Source organism: Hordeum vulgare, chromosome 1H, assembly GCF_904849725.1.
Source record: "Hordeum vulgare subsp. vulgare chromosome 1H, MorexV3_pseudomolecules_assembly, whole genome shotgun sequence".
NCBI classification, from domain to species: Eukaryota; Viridiplantae; Streptophyta; class Magnoliopsida; order Poales; family Poaceae; genus Hordeum; species Hordeum vulgare.
In genome coordinates, this window is record NC_058518.1 from 194,966,852 (window position 1) to 194,980,468 (window position 13,617).

The window sequence follows — 13,617 nt, forward strand, 5'->3', positions numbered from 1 at the left end:
GAAGGTAGTTCCTCAACCCAACATCCTGGGGTCCTTTCCAGGGGAACCATGAGGCGAGGTTTAATCCCTCGTAGGACTTCCTGATTCGCCCACTCTGCTTGCCCGTTTGACTGCGGGTGAGCAACTGCAGAAATATCAAGCCGGATATGTTCACGGCGACAGAAATCCAGCATCGCTCCTTGGGACAAGTTAGTACCATTGTCCGTGATAATACTGTGTGGATATCCAAAACGGAAAATCAGCTTTTTCAGAAATTTGACCGCAGTCTCCGCATCGCAAGCTCCAACAGGTTCCGCCTCAACCCATTTAGTGAACTTATCAACCGCCACCAATAGGTGAGTTTTCTTGTTAGAGGAAATCTTAAAGGGACCGACCATGTCCAGCCCCCAGACCGCGAAAGGCCAAGTAATGGGAATCATCCTCATTTCTTGAGCCGGCACATGAGCATGTTTCCCATATCGTTGGCACCCCTCACACCGCCGTACTATATCTTCTGCATCTGCATGAGCCATCAACCAGAAGAAACCATGTCGAAAAGCTTTTGATACCAAAGAACGTGACCCGGCGTGATGCCCGCAGTCTCCAGAATGGATGTCATTTAGGATTACGCATCCTTCCTCGGAAGAAATGCACCGCTGAAAGACCCGTGAAGCACTTCGTTTATATAGCTCGCCATTAATGATGACCATGGACTTGCTACGTCGAACGATCTGGCGGGCCAAAACTTCGTCGGTGGGTAACTCGCCACGAGCGAGATAAGCCAGATAAGGAAGAGCCCAATCCGGAGTGGCATGGAGAGCCGCCACAAGCTGAGACTCGGGATCTCGTATCGCCAATTCCTCCTCCGTGGGTACAGTCACCGACGGTTTATGCAAAACATCCAAGAAAACATTAGGGGGGACCGCTTTTCTCTGTGAGCCGAGTCGCGAGAGGGCATCAGCCGCTTCGTTGAGTCGCCGATCAACGTGATCAACCTGGTACCCATGAAAATAGCCCGCTATGTCAGATACAGCTCGCCTGTAAGCCGCCATCATAGGATCCCGAGAGTCCTAGGTACCCGAAACCTGTTGCGCCACCAAATCTGAATCCCCAAAGCATCTGACTCAGGTTAGGTTCATCTCTTTTGCCAGTCGCAAACCGTGAAGCAGAGCTTCATATTCTGCCGCATTATTTGTGCAAGGGAACATGAGGCGGAGAACATAGCAGAACTTATCTCCTTGAGGGGATATCAACACCACACCAGCACCCGAGCCCTCCAACTGCCTGGATCCATCAAAGTAAATAGTCCATTAGGTAAGGTCAGGCCGATCTTCCGGAGCCTGCAGCTCCGTCCAATCGTTAACGAAATCAACTAGTGCCTGGGACTTGATAGCCGTGCGGGGGGCATATTGTATGTGATGCGACCCAAGCTCTATCGCCCATTTGGTGATTCGCCCTGTTGCCTCCCGATTTTGGATGACGTCACCGAGGGGCGCGGAACTGACCACGGTGATCGGGTGCTCCTGGAAATAATGTTTAAGCTTTCGACTCGCCATGAACACCCCATAGACCAATTTCTGCCAATGTGCGTATCGCTGTTTGGAAAGAGTTAACACCTCACTGATAAAGTACACCGGGCGTTGCACCGGGTATTCCTTTCCTTCCTCCTTTCTTTCGACGACCACCGCTACGCTGATCGCTTTGGAATTCGCGGCGATATACAGGAGCATAGGCTCCTTTTCAGTGGGAGCTGCCAGGACCGGCGGGTTAACCAATTGATGCTTCAAGGCCTGAAGCGCCTCGTCTGCCTCCTCTGTCCATACGAATCAGTCGGACTTCCTCAACAATTGATAAAGAGGAATCGCCTTTTCTCCGAGGCGGCTCACGAAACGACTTAGAGCCGCAATGCGACCCGCCAATCGCTGAACTTGATTAACATTCGTTGGCTTGCCGAGGGAAGTAACCGTTTCAATTTTGTCCGGGTTAGCCTCGATGCCGCGCTCCGATACCAAGAAACCCAGTAGTTTTCCCGCAGGTACGCCGAAAATGCATTTGGTAGGATTTAGCTTCATCTGATATACCCGTAAATTATTAAAGGTTTCCTTGAGGTCTTCCAGAAGTGTTTCCTCCCGGCGGGTCTTAATCACAATGTCGTCAACATAAGCATGGACGTTGCCGCCGATTTGGTTATGAAGACAATTCTGGATGCAGCGTTGATAAGTCGCCCCTGCGCTCTTGAGCCCGAACGGCATGGACACATAGCAAAAGGCCCCGAAGGGGGTTATGAAGGCCGTCTTCTCCTGATCTTCCACAGCCATTTTAATCTGATGATAACCTGAATAAGCGTCCAAAAAGCACAATCGTTCGCATCCCGCCACCGAGTCAATGATTTGGTCGATGCGGGGAAGAGCGAAAGGATCCTTGGGACAAGCTCTGTTGAGGTCCGTATAGTCAATACACATACGGAACATGCCATTCTTCTTGAGTACTAACACCGGGTTAGCGAGCCATTTGGGATGAAAGACTTCCACGATGAACCCGGCGGCTAAAAGACGGGCGACTTCCTCTCCAATCGCCTTCCGTCGCTCCTTGTTAAACCTGCGAAGGTATTGTTGGACAGGTTTGCATTTTGGGTCAATATTAAGATGGTGCTCAGCGAATTCTCTCGGTACACCCGGCATGTCAGAGGGTTTCCATGCGAAGATGTCCCGATTCTCACGGATGAATTCGATGAGCGCGCTTTCCTATTTGGGATCCAGACCCGTCCCAGTGGTGAACTGCTTGGATGAATCGCCAGGAATGAAGTCGATTGTCTTCGTATCCTTCGTCGGCTTGAATTTGAGGGGCGACTCAGAATCTGTAGTCGGCTTCTTGAGTGGTGACATGTCTGCCGGGTCAACATTGCCCCGATGGTGTTTGAGCTCTTCCGCCGCACAAGCGACCTCCGCATAAGCCGCGTCCCCTTCCTCGCACTCCTTTGCGATTCTTCTATCTCCATCGATCGTGATGGGTCCTTTGGGACCCGGCATTTTTAGTTTGAGGTAGATGTAGCACGGGCGGGCCATGAAACGGGCGTAAGCCGGTCGCCCGAACAGCGCGTGGTATGGGCTTTTCAGTTTGACCACCTCGAAGATTAGGGATTCCGACCTGTAATTCTGCGCAGTCCCAAATGCCACTGAGAGCTTGACCCGGCCTATGGGATAAGCCGACTTGCCCGAGACAATGCCATGGAAAACCGTGGTTGAAGGCATCAAGTCTTTTTCCGATAGATTCATCCTCCGAAAGGTGTCGAAGTATAGGATATTAATGCTGCTTCCACCATCCATTAATACCTTTGACAAGGTGTAACCCCCCACTTGGGGAGCCACGACTAGTGCCAGGTCGCCCGGGTTATCTATTCTTGGCGGGTGATCCTCTCTGCTCCACGATATGGTCTGCTCGGACCAATGGAGATACCTGGGAATCGCCGGCTCAGTTACGCTGTACGCCCGGTGATTTACCTTTTTATCACGCCTGCAAGCATTAGTGGTGAAAACGTGGTACTGCCCATTACTTAGCTGTTTGGGATTGCTGCGGAAGCCCACGTTGTCATCCTGGTCCTGTGGAGCCGCCTGTGGGGGCGGCTGTTGGAAAACTCCCGGCGGGTTGTACCGCCGTTGGTGGTGCACCGGGTACTGGCCGCCGCCCGGGTGCGGGCCTCCCTGAGCCTCCTGCTCGGGAAAGCCGCCGAAGGGGTTGTGCTTTTGGTTGGGCGCGGCGAGTTGGTCCTGGCGACGGTTCGGATCTTCGCTTTGGCTGTTCTTGATTGCCTCGGCCCGAAATTCTCGCATCACGAAACAGTTCTCCCACGAGTGGCCCGCCGGGCCGTCGGCCGTGGCGTGGTGCGGGCAAGGGCCTTTGAGTAGCTCTTCGTAATTACGCGGCCTTTTCCCACTGAAGCCTCGATTCTTCTTTTTGCCGTCGTTGGCATTGGTGTTGGCGACCAAATCCGAGGGCTCCTCTTGTGACCTACGCTTGCCGTTGCTCCCCTGGTTGTGACGGTTGCGGCCTTGGTGGCGGGTGTTGTTTTTGGTCAAATCGCCCTTCTTGGGCGAGTTACCCTTTCCATCCTCGCTGGGATCCTTGGTATCATCGTCCTTGGCGTACCTAGTGAGGGTGTCCATCAGTTCGCCCATATCCTGAACTTTCCGTTTGAGTCGCCCCAATTTCTGGACCAGCGGTTCATAGTGGCAGTTGTGCTCGAGGATAAGCACAGCTTGCGCTGCCGTGATGCCATCCGATGAATGGATAATTTCCGCGACTCGCCGCGACCAATGGTGCGCCGACTCATCTGGGCGTTGTACGCAGTGTTGTAAGTCGACGATCGTCATCGGCCGTTTACAGGTTCCCCGGAAGTTTCTGATGAAACGCTCTTTCAGCTCGGCCCAGGACTGGATAGAATTGGGGGGTATGTTTTTCAACCAAGTGTGTGCTGATCCCTCGAGCATCATGGTGAAGTACTTGGCGCAAACCGCCTCGTTTACGTCGAGCATGTCCATGGCGATCTCATAGCCCTCGATCCATGATGTTGGTTCGAGATCTGGCGTGTAATTAGGCACCTTTCTTGGTCCTTTGAAATCCTTGGGCATTCTTTCGTTTCGGAGGGCTAGGGACAAGCAGGGCACCCCAACTCGCCCCTCGGTCCCCACGAGGGGAGTCTGGGCCTCTTGAATGTTGGGTGGACCCCTGCCCGGCGGGTTCCGCTCGGGCGGGTTGTCCTGCGGGAAGTGTCACGGGTCACTGTTTACGGCTGGCTGATCCTCCGGCCTACTCCTCGTGTAGCTCGCCTGGGGGGTGGAGTGCAATCTCTCAGGGCTGTGCGAGAACTACGCGTTTTGGACCACCGCCGTTTTCAACATCTCGATGGCGTTCCTTGCTTCAATCTCAGCTGGGGTGTTGCCGTGGATCGGAAGAGACTCCAGATGGCGAGTTGCGGCAAGCACGTTATCCACCGGGTTAGAGAAGTGGCCTCGAGGAGTACGGAAACGAGGAATTTGACCCTCAGTCGGCTGAATCGGCGGGTTAGGAGGGCGGCCCGGTCCTCCTGCTGGGGCGGCTCCCATCCCGGGTGTTTGGGGAGTGTCGAACAGGCTAGTCGGATTGAGGTCATGGGGCAGGCGACCCTGGTGTCTCCGCTGATGGACGGCGTCGGACGCGCGCTGCTCTCTTTCAAGCCGCCAGTTGTCGGTGTTCAATCGCATCCTTTCGGCCGTAATCTGGGCTTGTCGAGTTTCCATCCTGGCGGACTCCGTCTCAGCATCCTGATGGGCCTTTGCCACCGCCTCCCTCAGCTTTGCTAACTCTGCGTTTATCTCTTCTTGGTTCTCTGGCGTGAGGGGGGTTGACATTAGTCTCGTGATTTCCGCCGCTAAATCCATCAGGACTGCTGACGCACTCCTGGATGTCCCGCCGGTTCCATCGCCTCCGGCGGGGTTCTGTGCGGGTTGAGTCACCCCGGTCATGTAGATGGCGATCTGGCGGCGGGTTCGATCGACGATTTCCGGATCCATGGCCAATGACAAGCCTCCGAGACCGTCTCTGTGGAGGGACTGGATGGAATCTGAATCGCCCATGGATGATTCATCGTCAGAGTTGACCGGGGTGACCTCCTGAGCCGCCGCGCGCTCTGGCTCCTCCGACCCCTGCGTGAACCCCACAAAGACCGGGTGGGTCAGATTCCGTGTTATGACTGGATGGACGTACCTGGCCGGCTCGACGATGTCGGAGGAGATGTCCAGCTCAGGAACACATGATCCGATCATGCCGATGAAGACGTTGATCTTGCCAAAGGGGACCCTGTAGCCTGATTCGAGAGAATTCGCTTCAGGTCCCCATCGTTGGTTGTCGATGTAGGCTATGCCGCGGCGGCTCCAAGACATGAGAGCCGTCGCATAACTCCCAAACCCTGGTAGGGCTCCCTTTGAGAACTCAACTCCACCGTGCGTAGGCCCCACGGTGGGCGCCAACTGTCGTGGTTTTGTCACGGCAGATGTCCTCGTGAAAGGACTTAGTATGGGGACCATCGCACTTTGGCGGCGACTCAAAGGGGTTGAACGGGAGGAATGCGGCGGGTTACCCAGGTACGGCCCCTCACGTGCAGGTAATAGCCTACGTCCTGCTTGGCGTGTATTGATGTGGATTTGATTACAAGAAAGGCGTAACTCGCCGAACCTAGCACTCGATGATTTTCTAACCTCCCTATCCCCCTCCAACCTCGCCTTTATATAGAGGTCGAGGCGTTAGGGTTTTACAAGAGTCCTTTCCTCTTTACAAATCGTGACCACCGCGGTCTCTGAGTCACCGTCTTGCAAAACCCAGAGACCTTCCATAAATCATAACCATCCTGCGGCCTTGAACCGCCCAGGCTGAGGCCCAACTAGCCCCAAAGGATGAATCACCTTACTAGTAACCCGGCCCATATTGGGTGAGTCACTTAATAAGCAATATCTCCAACAACGTGGCTGATTTCTGTGTCTCAAAAACCCTTAGTACCTCTAGTATGTATAAAAGGAGGGAGAGGGGAGGCTGCCTTGGCCCCTCCTCCAAGGAGGAGAGGTTCGGCCGAAGCTAAGGGAGAGTCCTCCCATAAGGGAGGTGGACTCCCTTGGGAGGACTCTTCCTCCTTTCCTTTTAAACTTTCTTGCCTTATCCCTCCATTCCTAGCCATATGGGACTTTAAGGGAGGCTTAGGCCAGCCCACCAAGGGCTGGTCCACCTCCTATCACAACCCATGAAGCCCTTGGGTCTGATGGGGTTATAGCCCTAGGGTAGGGTCATAGTCCTGACCTATAAGTCCTACCCAAGGGCACATCATTATTAGCTTGAAGATCACAAGATACCTACCGACTGGATTAAGACAACCTGTTGTCCACTCGGTACGAAGCCACTCAGAGGATTATCTTATACTCGACGACTAGATTCCACTCGGTGAAGACCAGAAGCCAGTCGACAACGAAGTCCAGAAGCCACCCCAGGGAGGCCAACGGGCGTACGTTAGACTACTGTAGTTATTGTCATTTATGGAATACGTTACCTGTAACATATGTATTTATTCTCACTTATTGCACCCTTAAAGGCTGGACACTTATGAGGGGCAGTGCACTCTATATAAGCCACCCCTCCCCTCTGGCACAAGGGTTCCCATTCTGTAACACCTATATTCCACTCGACACTAAGCTCCAGAGCACTGAGACGTAGGGCTATTACCTCCACCACAGTGGGGCCTGAACTCATACAACCTTGCCATAGCTAGGACTCTTCCCTCTACTTTCGTACCCTGGTCATCTACTGTCAGGCTTATTCCCACGACAGTTGGCACCCCCCATGAGGCAGGCGTCTAGGCGACTTTCGGCAAGTTTGCGTTTTTTCTCCTTCACCATGTCTTCCGGTGGCGATTTCTGCTTGGGCCACGAGATCGTATTCGGCACACTCGTTTTCGTTGCCGAAGATTCGACATGGCTTCGGGAGGCGCCTCTCAACGTCACGGCGCTTCCAGTTCGTGGAGCGACATTATTCCGTCCTAGTTCCTACGTGGTTCTTCTCCACCAACCGTCGACTCCGCCGTCGACTGCGCTCCCCTCGTGCATCGCAACAAGCGATCCGGTCACTCATGGCTCTAACGATGGGTGCTCCATGCACTCGTGCGTCAGACGTATTCACCGCAGGTAGCGGCCGTCCAGCCTGCTACACCTCCATGCGCTCCCTCCCACTCGGTGTCACATCCGTCTGGCTCTTTTTCCGAGTGCGAGAGTTGCAACCCTGTGGTGGAGATCTTCATGGCCGACTCACATGAGAGCCTGCCAAGGACCAGTCGGGGCAAGCGGGAAGCCGGAGAGACTTCGGGCGCGCGCCATCATCAGCGCCCTCCAACATCTGGTCGGCGTTCTCATCAGAACAACGTTGAGGTATTCTACATGCCCGTCCTCAACTTGGCTGCGGCCACAAGGATTGCAGACTCCATCCAACCAACGAATTCAAAAGTGGGCACTAGCAGAATTCTACTGTTTCTGAGTCTCACAATAGACTCCATAGCAATTCCATCCGAGTAGACATAGTTCAGTCGGTTTACAGCCCGAGTTCTCCCCAGCATCGCAGAGGAGGAGATTGCCGAGAAGATCGATACAGAGACTAGGGGTGGAATCCGCTTCCCCCCGGTTCAATCGCGACGATCGGCATCGTTCACGCTCTCTGATACGTCTCCAACGTATCTATAATTTTTGATGGTTCCATGCTATTATCTTGTCAACTTTGGATGTGTTGTATGCATGAATATGCTATTTTATATATTTTTTTGGGACTAACCTATCAGTGGCAAGTGCCAGTTTTTGTTTTTTTCTGTGTTTTTGACCTTTTTCAGAGAAGAATATTAAACGGAGTCCAAACGGAATAAAACCTGCGGAATGATTTTTTCCATAACAGAAGATACACACGGGACTTGAGAACCAAGGCAAAGGACCCTGGGGGAGGTCACAAGCCCCCTAGCGGCGGCCAGGGGGCGCGCCTAGCAGGCTTGGGGGCCCCCCGTGGCTCCTTTGCCCTACTTCTTCCGCCTATAAATTCTCTAGAAGTCCAAAACTGCCAAAGAGAGCCACAAAATACTTTTGCGCTGCCACAAGCTTCTGTCTCCGCAAGATCCCATCTAGGGACCGTTCTGGTGCCCTGTCGGAGGGGGTATTCGGACACGGAGGGCTTCTTCATCAACACCATTGCCTCTCCGATGATGCATGAGTAGTTCACCATAGACCTTCGGGTCCATAGCTAGTAGCTAGATGGCTGCTTCTCTCTCTTGTAAATTTTGTTTTTCAGAAGTGGGAGAGAGGAAAACGAGAGGCAAAAGGAAAATAATGTAAATGCAAGAGATGAGTTTGCGATAGTTACTTGGATATGCTTCACTTTGGATACTCCCCGGCAACGGTGCCAAAAATTCTTCTTGCAACCTCTTGAGCTTGCGTTGGTTTTTCCCTTGAAGAGGAAAGGGTGATGCAGCACAGTGGCAGTAAGTATTTCCCTCAGTTTGAGAACCAAGGTAACAATCCAGTAGGAGTATCAAGATGAGGCACCAATGTACCTGCGCAAAAACAAACAAACTTGCACCCAACGCTATAAAGGGGTTGTCAATCCCTTCATGATTATTTGCAAGGTGAGATCTGAAGGTGGAAAGTGGAACAAAGTAAAAGTGTAGATCTGAAAATATGATGTCAAGTAGACCCGGGGGCCATTGTGTTCACTAGAGGCTTCTCTCATGATAGCAAGTATTACGGTGGGTGAACGAATTACTGTCGAGCAATTGATAGAATCGCGCAAAGTCATGATGATATCTAAGGCAATGATCATACATATAGGCATCACGTCTGAGACAAGTAGACCGATACTGTCTGCATCTACTACTATTACTCTACACATCAACCGCTATCCAGCATGCATCTAGTGTATTGAGTTCATAACAAACAGAGTAACGCCTTAAGCAAGATGACATGATGAAGAGGGATAAATTCATGTAACAGATATAAACCCCATCGTTTTACCCTTGATGGCAACAACATGATGCGTGCCTCGCTACACCTTCTATCACTGGGTGAGGACACCGCACGGTATGAACCCAAAACCAAGCACTTCTCCCATTGCAAGAATTATAGATCTAGTTGGCCAAACGAAACCCACAACTCAAAGAGAATTACAAGGATACGAAATCATGCATAAAAGAGATCAGAGGAAACTCAAATAATATTCATAGATAATCTGATGATAAATCCACAATTCATCGGATCTTGACAAACACACCGCAAAAGAAAGTTACATCGGATAGATCTCCATGAAGATCATGGAGAAATTTGTATTGAAGATCCAAGAGAGAGAAGAATCCATCTAGCTACTAGCTATGGACCCGAAGGTCTGTGGTGAACTACTCACGCATCATAGGAGAGGGAATGGTGTTGATGAAGAAGCCCTCCATGTCTGAATCCCCCCTCCGGCAGGGCACCCGAACGGTCCCCAGATGGGATCTTGCAGAGACAGAAGCTTGCGGTGGCGGAAAAGTATTTTTGTGGCTCTCTCTGGTAGTTTTGGGTTTTTAGAGAATTTATAGGCGAAAGAAGTAGGGAAAAGGAGCCACGGGGGGGGGCCACAAGCCTGCTAGGCGCCCCCCAGGCCGCGGCTAGGGGGCTTGTGACCTCTCCCGGGGTCCTTCACCTTGGTTCTCAAGTCCCATGCGTATCTTCTGTTATGGAAAAAATCATTCCGCAGGTTTTATTCCGTTTGGACTCCGTTTAATATTCTTCTCTGAAAAAGGTCAAAAACACGGAAAAAAACAAAAACGGGCACTTGGCACTGAGTTAATAGGTTAGTCCCAAAAAAAGATATAAAATAGCATATTCATGCATACAAAACATCCAAAGTTGACAAGATAATAGCATGGAACCATAAAAAATTATAGATATGTTGGAGATGTATCGAGCATCCCCAAGCTTAACTCCTGCTCGTCCTCGAGTAGGGAAGTGATAAAGACTGAATTTTTGATGTGGAATGCTACCCTACCTATTTGTCCTTCGTAACTTCCTTCTTGTGGCATGAACGTTCAGATCCGCAAGATTCAAAACAATAATGTAATATTGACATGAAAACAATAGTACTTCAAGCATACTAGCAAAGTGATCATGAACTTTTGAAATAACAAGGCCAAAGAAAGTTATGCCTACAAAATCATATAGTTTGGATATGCTTCATCATCCCCACACAACGAATTTAAATCATGCACAACCCCGGTATTGGCCAAGTAATTGTTTTCGCACTCTTACTTTCTCAAACTTTTTCAACTCTCATGCAATACATGAGTGTGAGCCATGGATATAGCACTATAGGTGAAATAGAGTGTGGTGGAGTGATACTTCCATTTTGCATCATGCTTTCATGTTGATATTTATCGCTTTATGGGCTATTATTACACTTCACGGTACAATATTTATGCCTTTTCTCTCTTATTTTGCAAGGTTTACATGAAGAGGGAGAATGCCGGCAGTTGGAATTCTGGCCTGAAAAAGGAGCAAGTTTGAGATACCTTTTCTGCGCAACTCAAAAAGCCGTGAAAATCAACGAGGATTTATTTTGGAATTTATAAAAAATACTGGGCCGAAGAAGTACTAGAGGGGAGCCAGCAGGAGGCCACAAGCCTGCTAGGCGCGGCCTACCCCCCTGGCCGCGCCTAGGGGGCTTGTGGGCTCCCTGCTGGCCCTCTGGCCCCCCTCTTTTGCTATAAGGAGGGTTTCGTTCCAGAAAAAATCAGGAGGAAGCTTTCGGGAGGAATCAACGCCGCCACGAGGCGGAACTTGAGCAGAACCAATCTAGAGCTCCGGCAGGGTCGTCCTGCCGAGGAAACTTCCCTCCCGGAGGGGGAAATCGTCACCATCGTCATCACCAACACTCCTCTCATCGGAGGGGACTCATCACCATCAACATATTCATTAGCACCATCTCATCTCCAAACCTAGTTCATCTCTTGTAACCAATCTCCATCTCGCGACTCCGATTGGTACCTGTAAGGTTGCTAGTAGTGTTAATTACTCTTTGTAGTTGATGCTAGTTGGATTACTTGGTGGAAGATTATATGTTCAGATCCTTGATGCTATTCAATACCACTCTGGTGATGAATATTATTATGCTTTGTGAGGAGTTACTTTTGTTCTTGAGGACATGGGATAAGTCACGCTATAAGTAGTCATGTGAATTTGGTATTCGTTTGATATTTTGATGTGTTGTATGTTGTCTCTCCTCTAGTGGTGTTATGTGAACATCGACTACATAACACTTCACCATTATTTGGGCCTAGAGGAAGGCATTGGGAAGTAGTAAGTACATGATGGGTTGCTAGAGTGACAGAAGCTTAAACCCTAGTTTATGCGTTGCTTGGGGATGATTTGGATCCACTAGTTTAATGCTATGGTTAGACTTTGTCTTAATTCTTCTTTCGTAGTTGCGGATGCTTGCGAGAGGGGTTAATCTTAAGTGGGATGCTTGTCCAAGTAAGGGAAGTACCCAAGCACCAGTCCACCCACATATCAAACTATCAAAGTAGTGAACGCGAATCATATGAACATGATGAAAACTAGCTTGACAGAAATTCCCATGTGTCCTCGGGAGCGCTTTACCTCCTATAAGAGTTTCTCCAGGCTTGTCCCTTGCTACAAAAGGGATTGGGCCAGTTTGCTGCACCATTGTTACTATTGTTACTTGATACTTGCCACGAATCATCTTACCACACAACCATCTGTTACCGATAATTTCAGTGCTTGCAGAGAATACCTTGCTGAAAACCACTTGTCAGATACTTCTGCTCCTCGTTTGGTTCGGCGCTCTTACTTATCGAAAGGACTACTATAGATCCCCTACACTTGTGGGTCATCAAGACTCTTTTCTAGCGCTGTTGCTGGGGAGTGAAGCGCCTTTGGTAAGTGGAATTTGGTAAGCAAACATTTATATAGTGTGCTGAAATTTATTGTCACTTGTCACTATGGAAACTAATCCTTTGAGGAGCTTTTTCGGGGTATCTTCACCTCGAACGTAAGCTCAAGGAGTTGCTCCTGAACCTGCTGCACCTACTGAAAATATTTGCTATGAATTTCCTTCGGGTCTGCTTGAGAAACTGCTGGCTAATCCTTTTACAAGAGATGGAACATGACATCCCGACTTGCATCTAATCTATGTAAATGAAGTTTGTGGTTTATTTAAGATTGCAGGTTTGACCAAGGATGAGGTCAAGAAGAAGGTCTTTCCCTTATTTTTGAGGGATAAATCATTGACATGGTATAGGCTATGTGATGATACTGGATCATGGAACTACAACCGGTTGAAATTGGAATTTCATCAAACGTTTTATCCTATGCATCTAGTACATCGTGATCGGAATTATATTTATAATTTTTGGCCTCGTGATAGAGAAAGCATCGCTCAAGCTTGGGGAGGCTTAAATCAATGCTATATTCATGCCCCAACCATGAGCTCTCGAGAGAAATTACCATTCAGAACTTCTATGTTCGGCTTTCTCATGATGATCGCACCATGCTTGACACTTCTTGTACCGGTTCTTTTATGAAGAGAGATATTGACTTCAAATGGAATTTATTGGAAAGAATTAAATGCAACTGTGAAGATTGGGAGTTTGATGATGGTAAGGAGTCAGGTATGAATTTCAAGTTTGATTGCGTTAAATCCTTTGTTGAAACAGATACTTTTTGTGATTTTAGTGCTAAATATGGACTTGACTCTAAGATAGTAGCTTCATTGTGTGAATCATTTGCTGCTTATATTGACCTCCCTAAAGAGAAGTGGTTTAAATATCATCCTCCCTTAGAAGTCAATGTAGTTAAACCCAATCCAGTTGAAGAGAAAGTCATCGCTTATAATGATCCTATTGTTCCCAGTGCTTACACTGAGAAACCACCTTTCCCTGTTAGGATAAAGGATCATTCTAAAGTTTCAACTGTGATACGTAGGGGCTACATTAGAACACCTACACCCCCTGAGAAAATTAGAGTTGAACCTAGCATTGCTATTATCAAAGATCTCCTGTCTGACAATGTTGATGGCCATGATATTCACTTTTGTGAA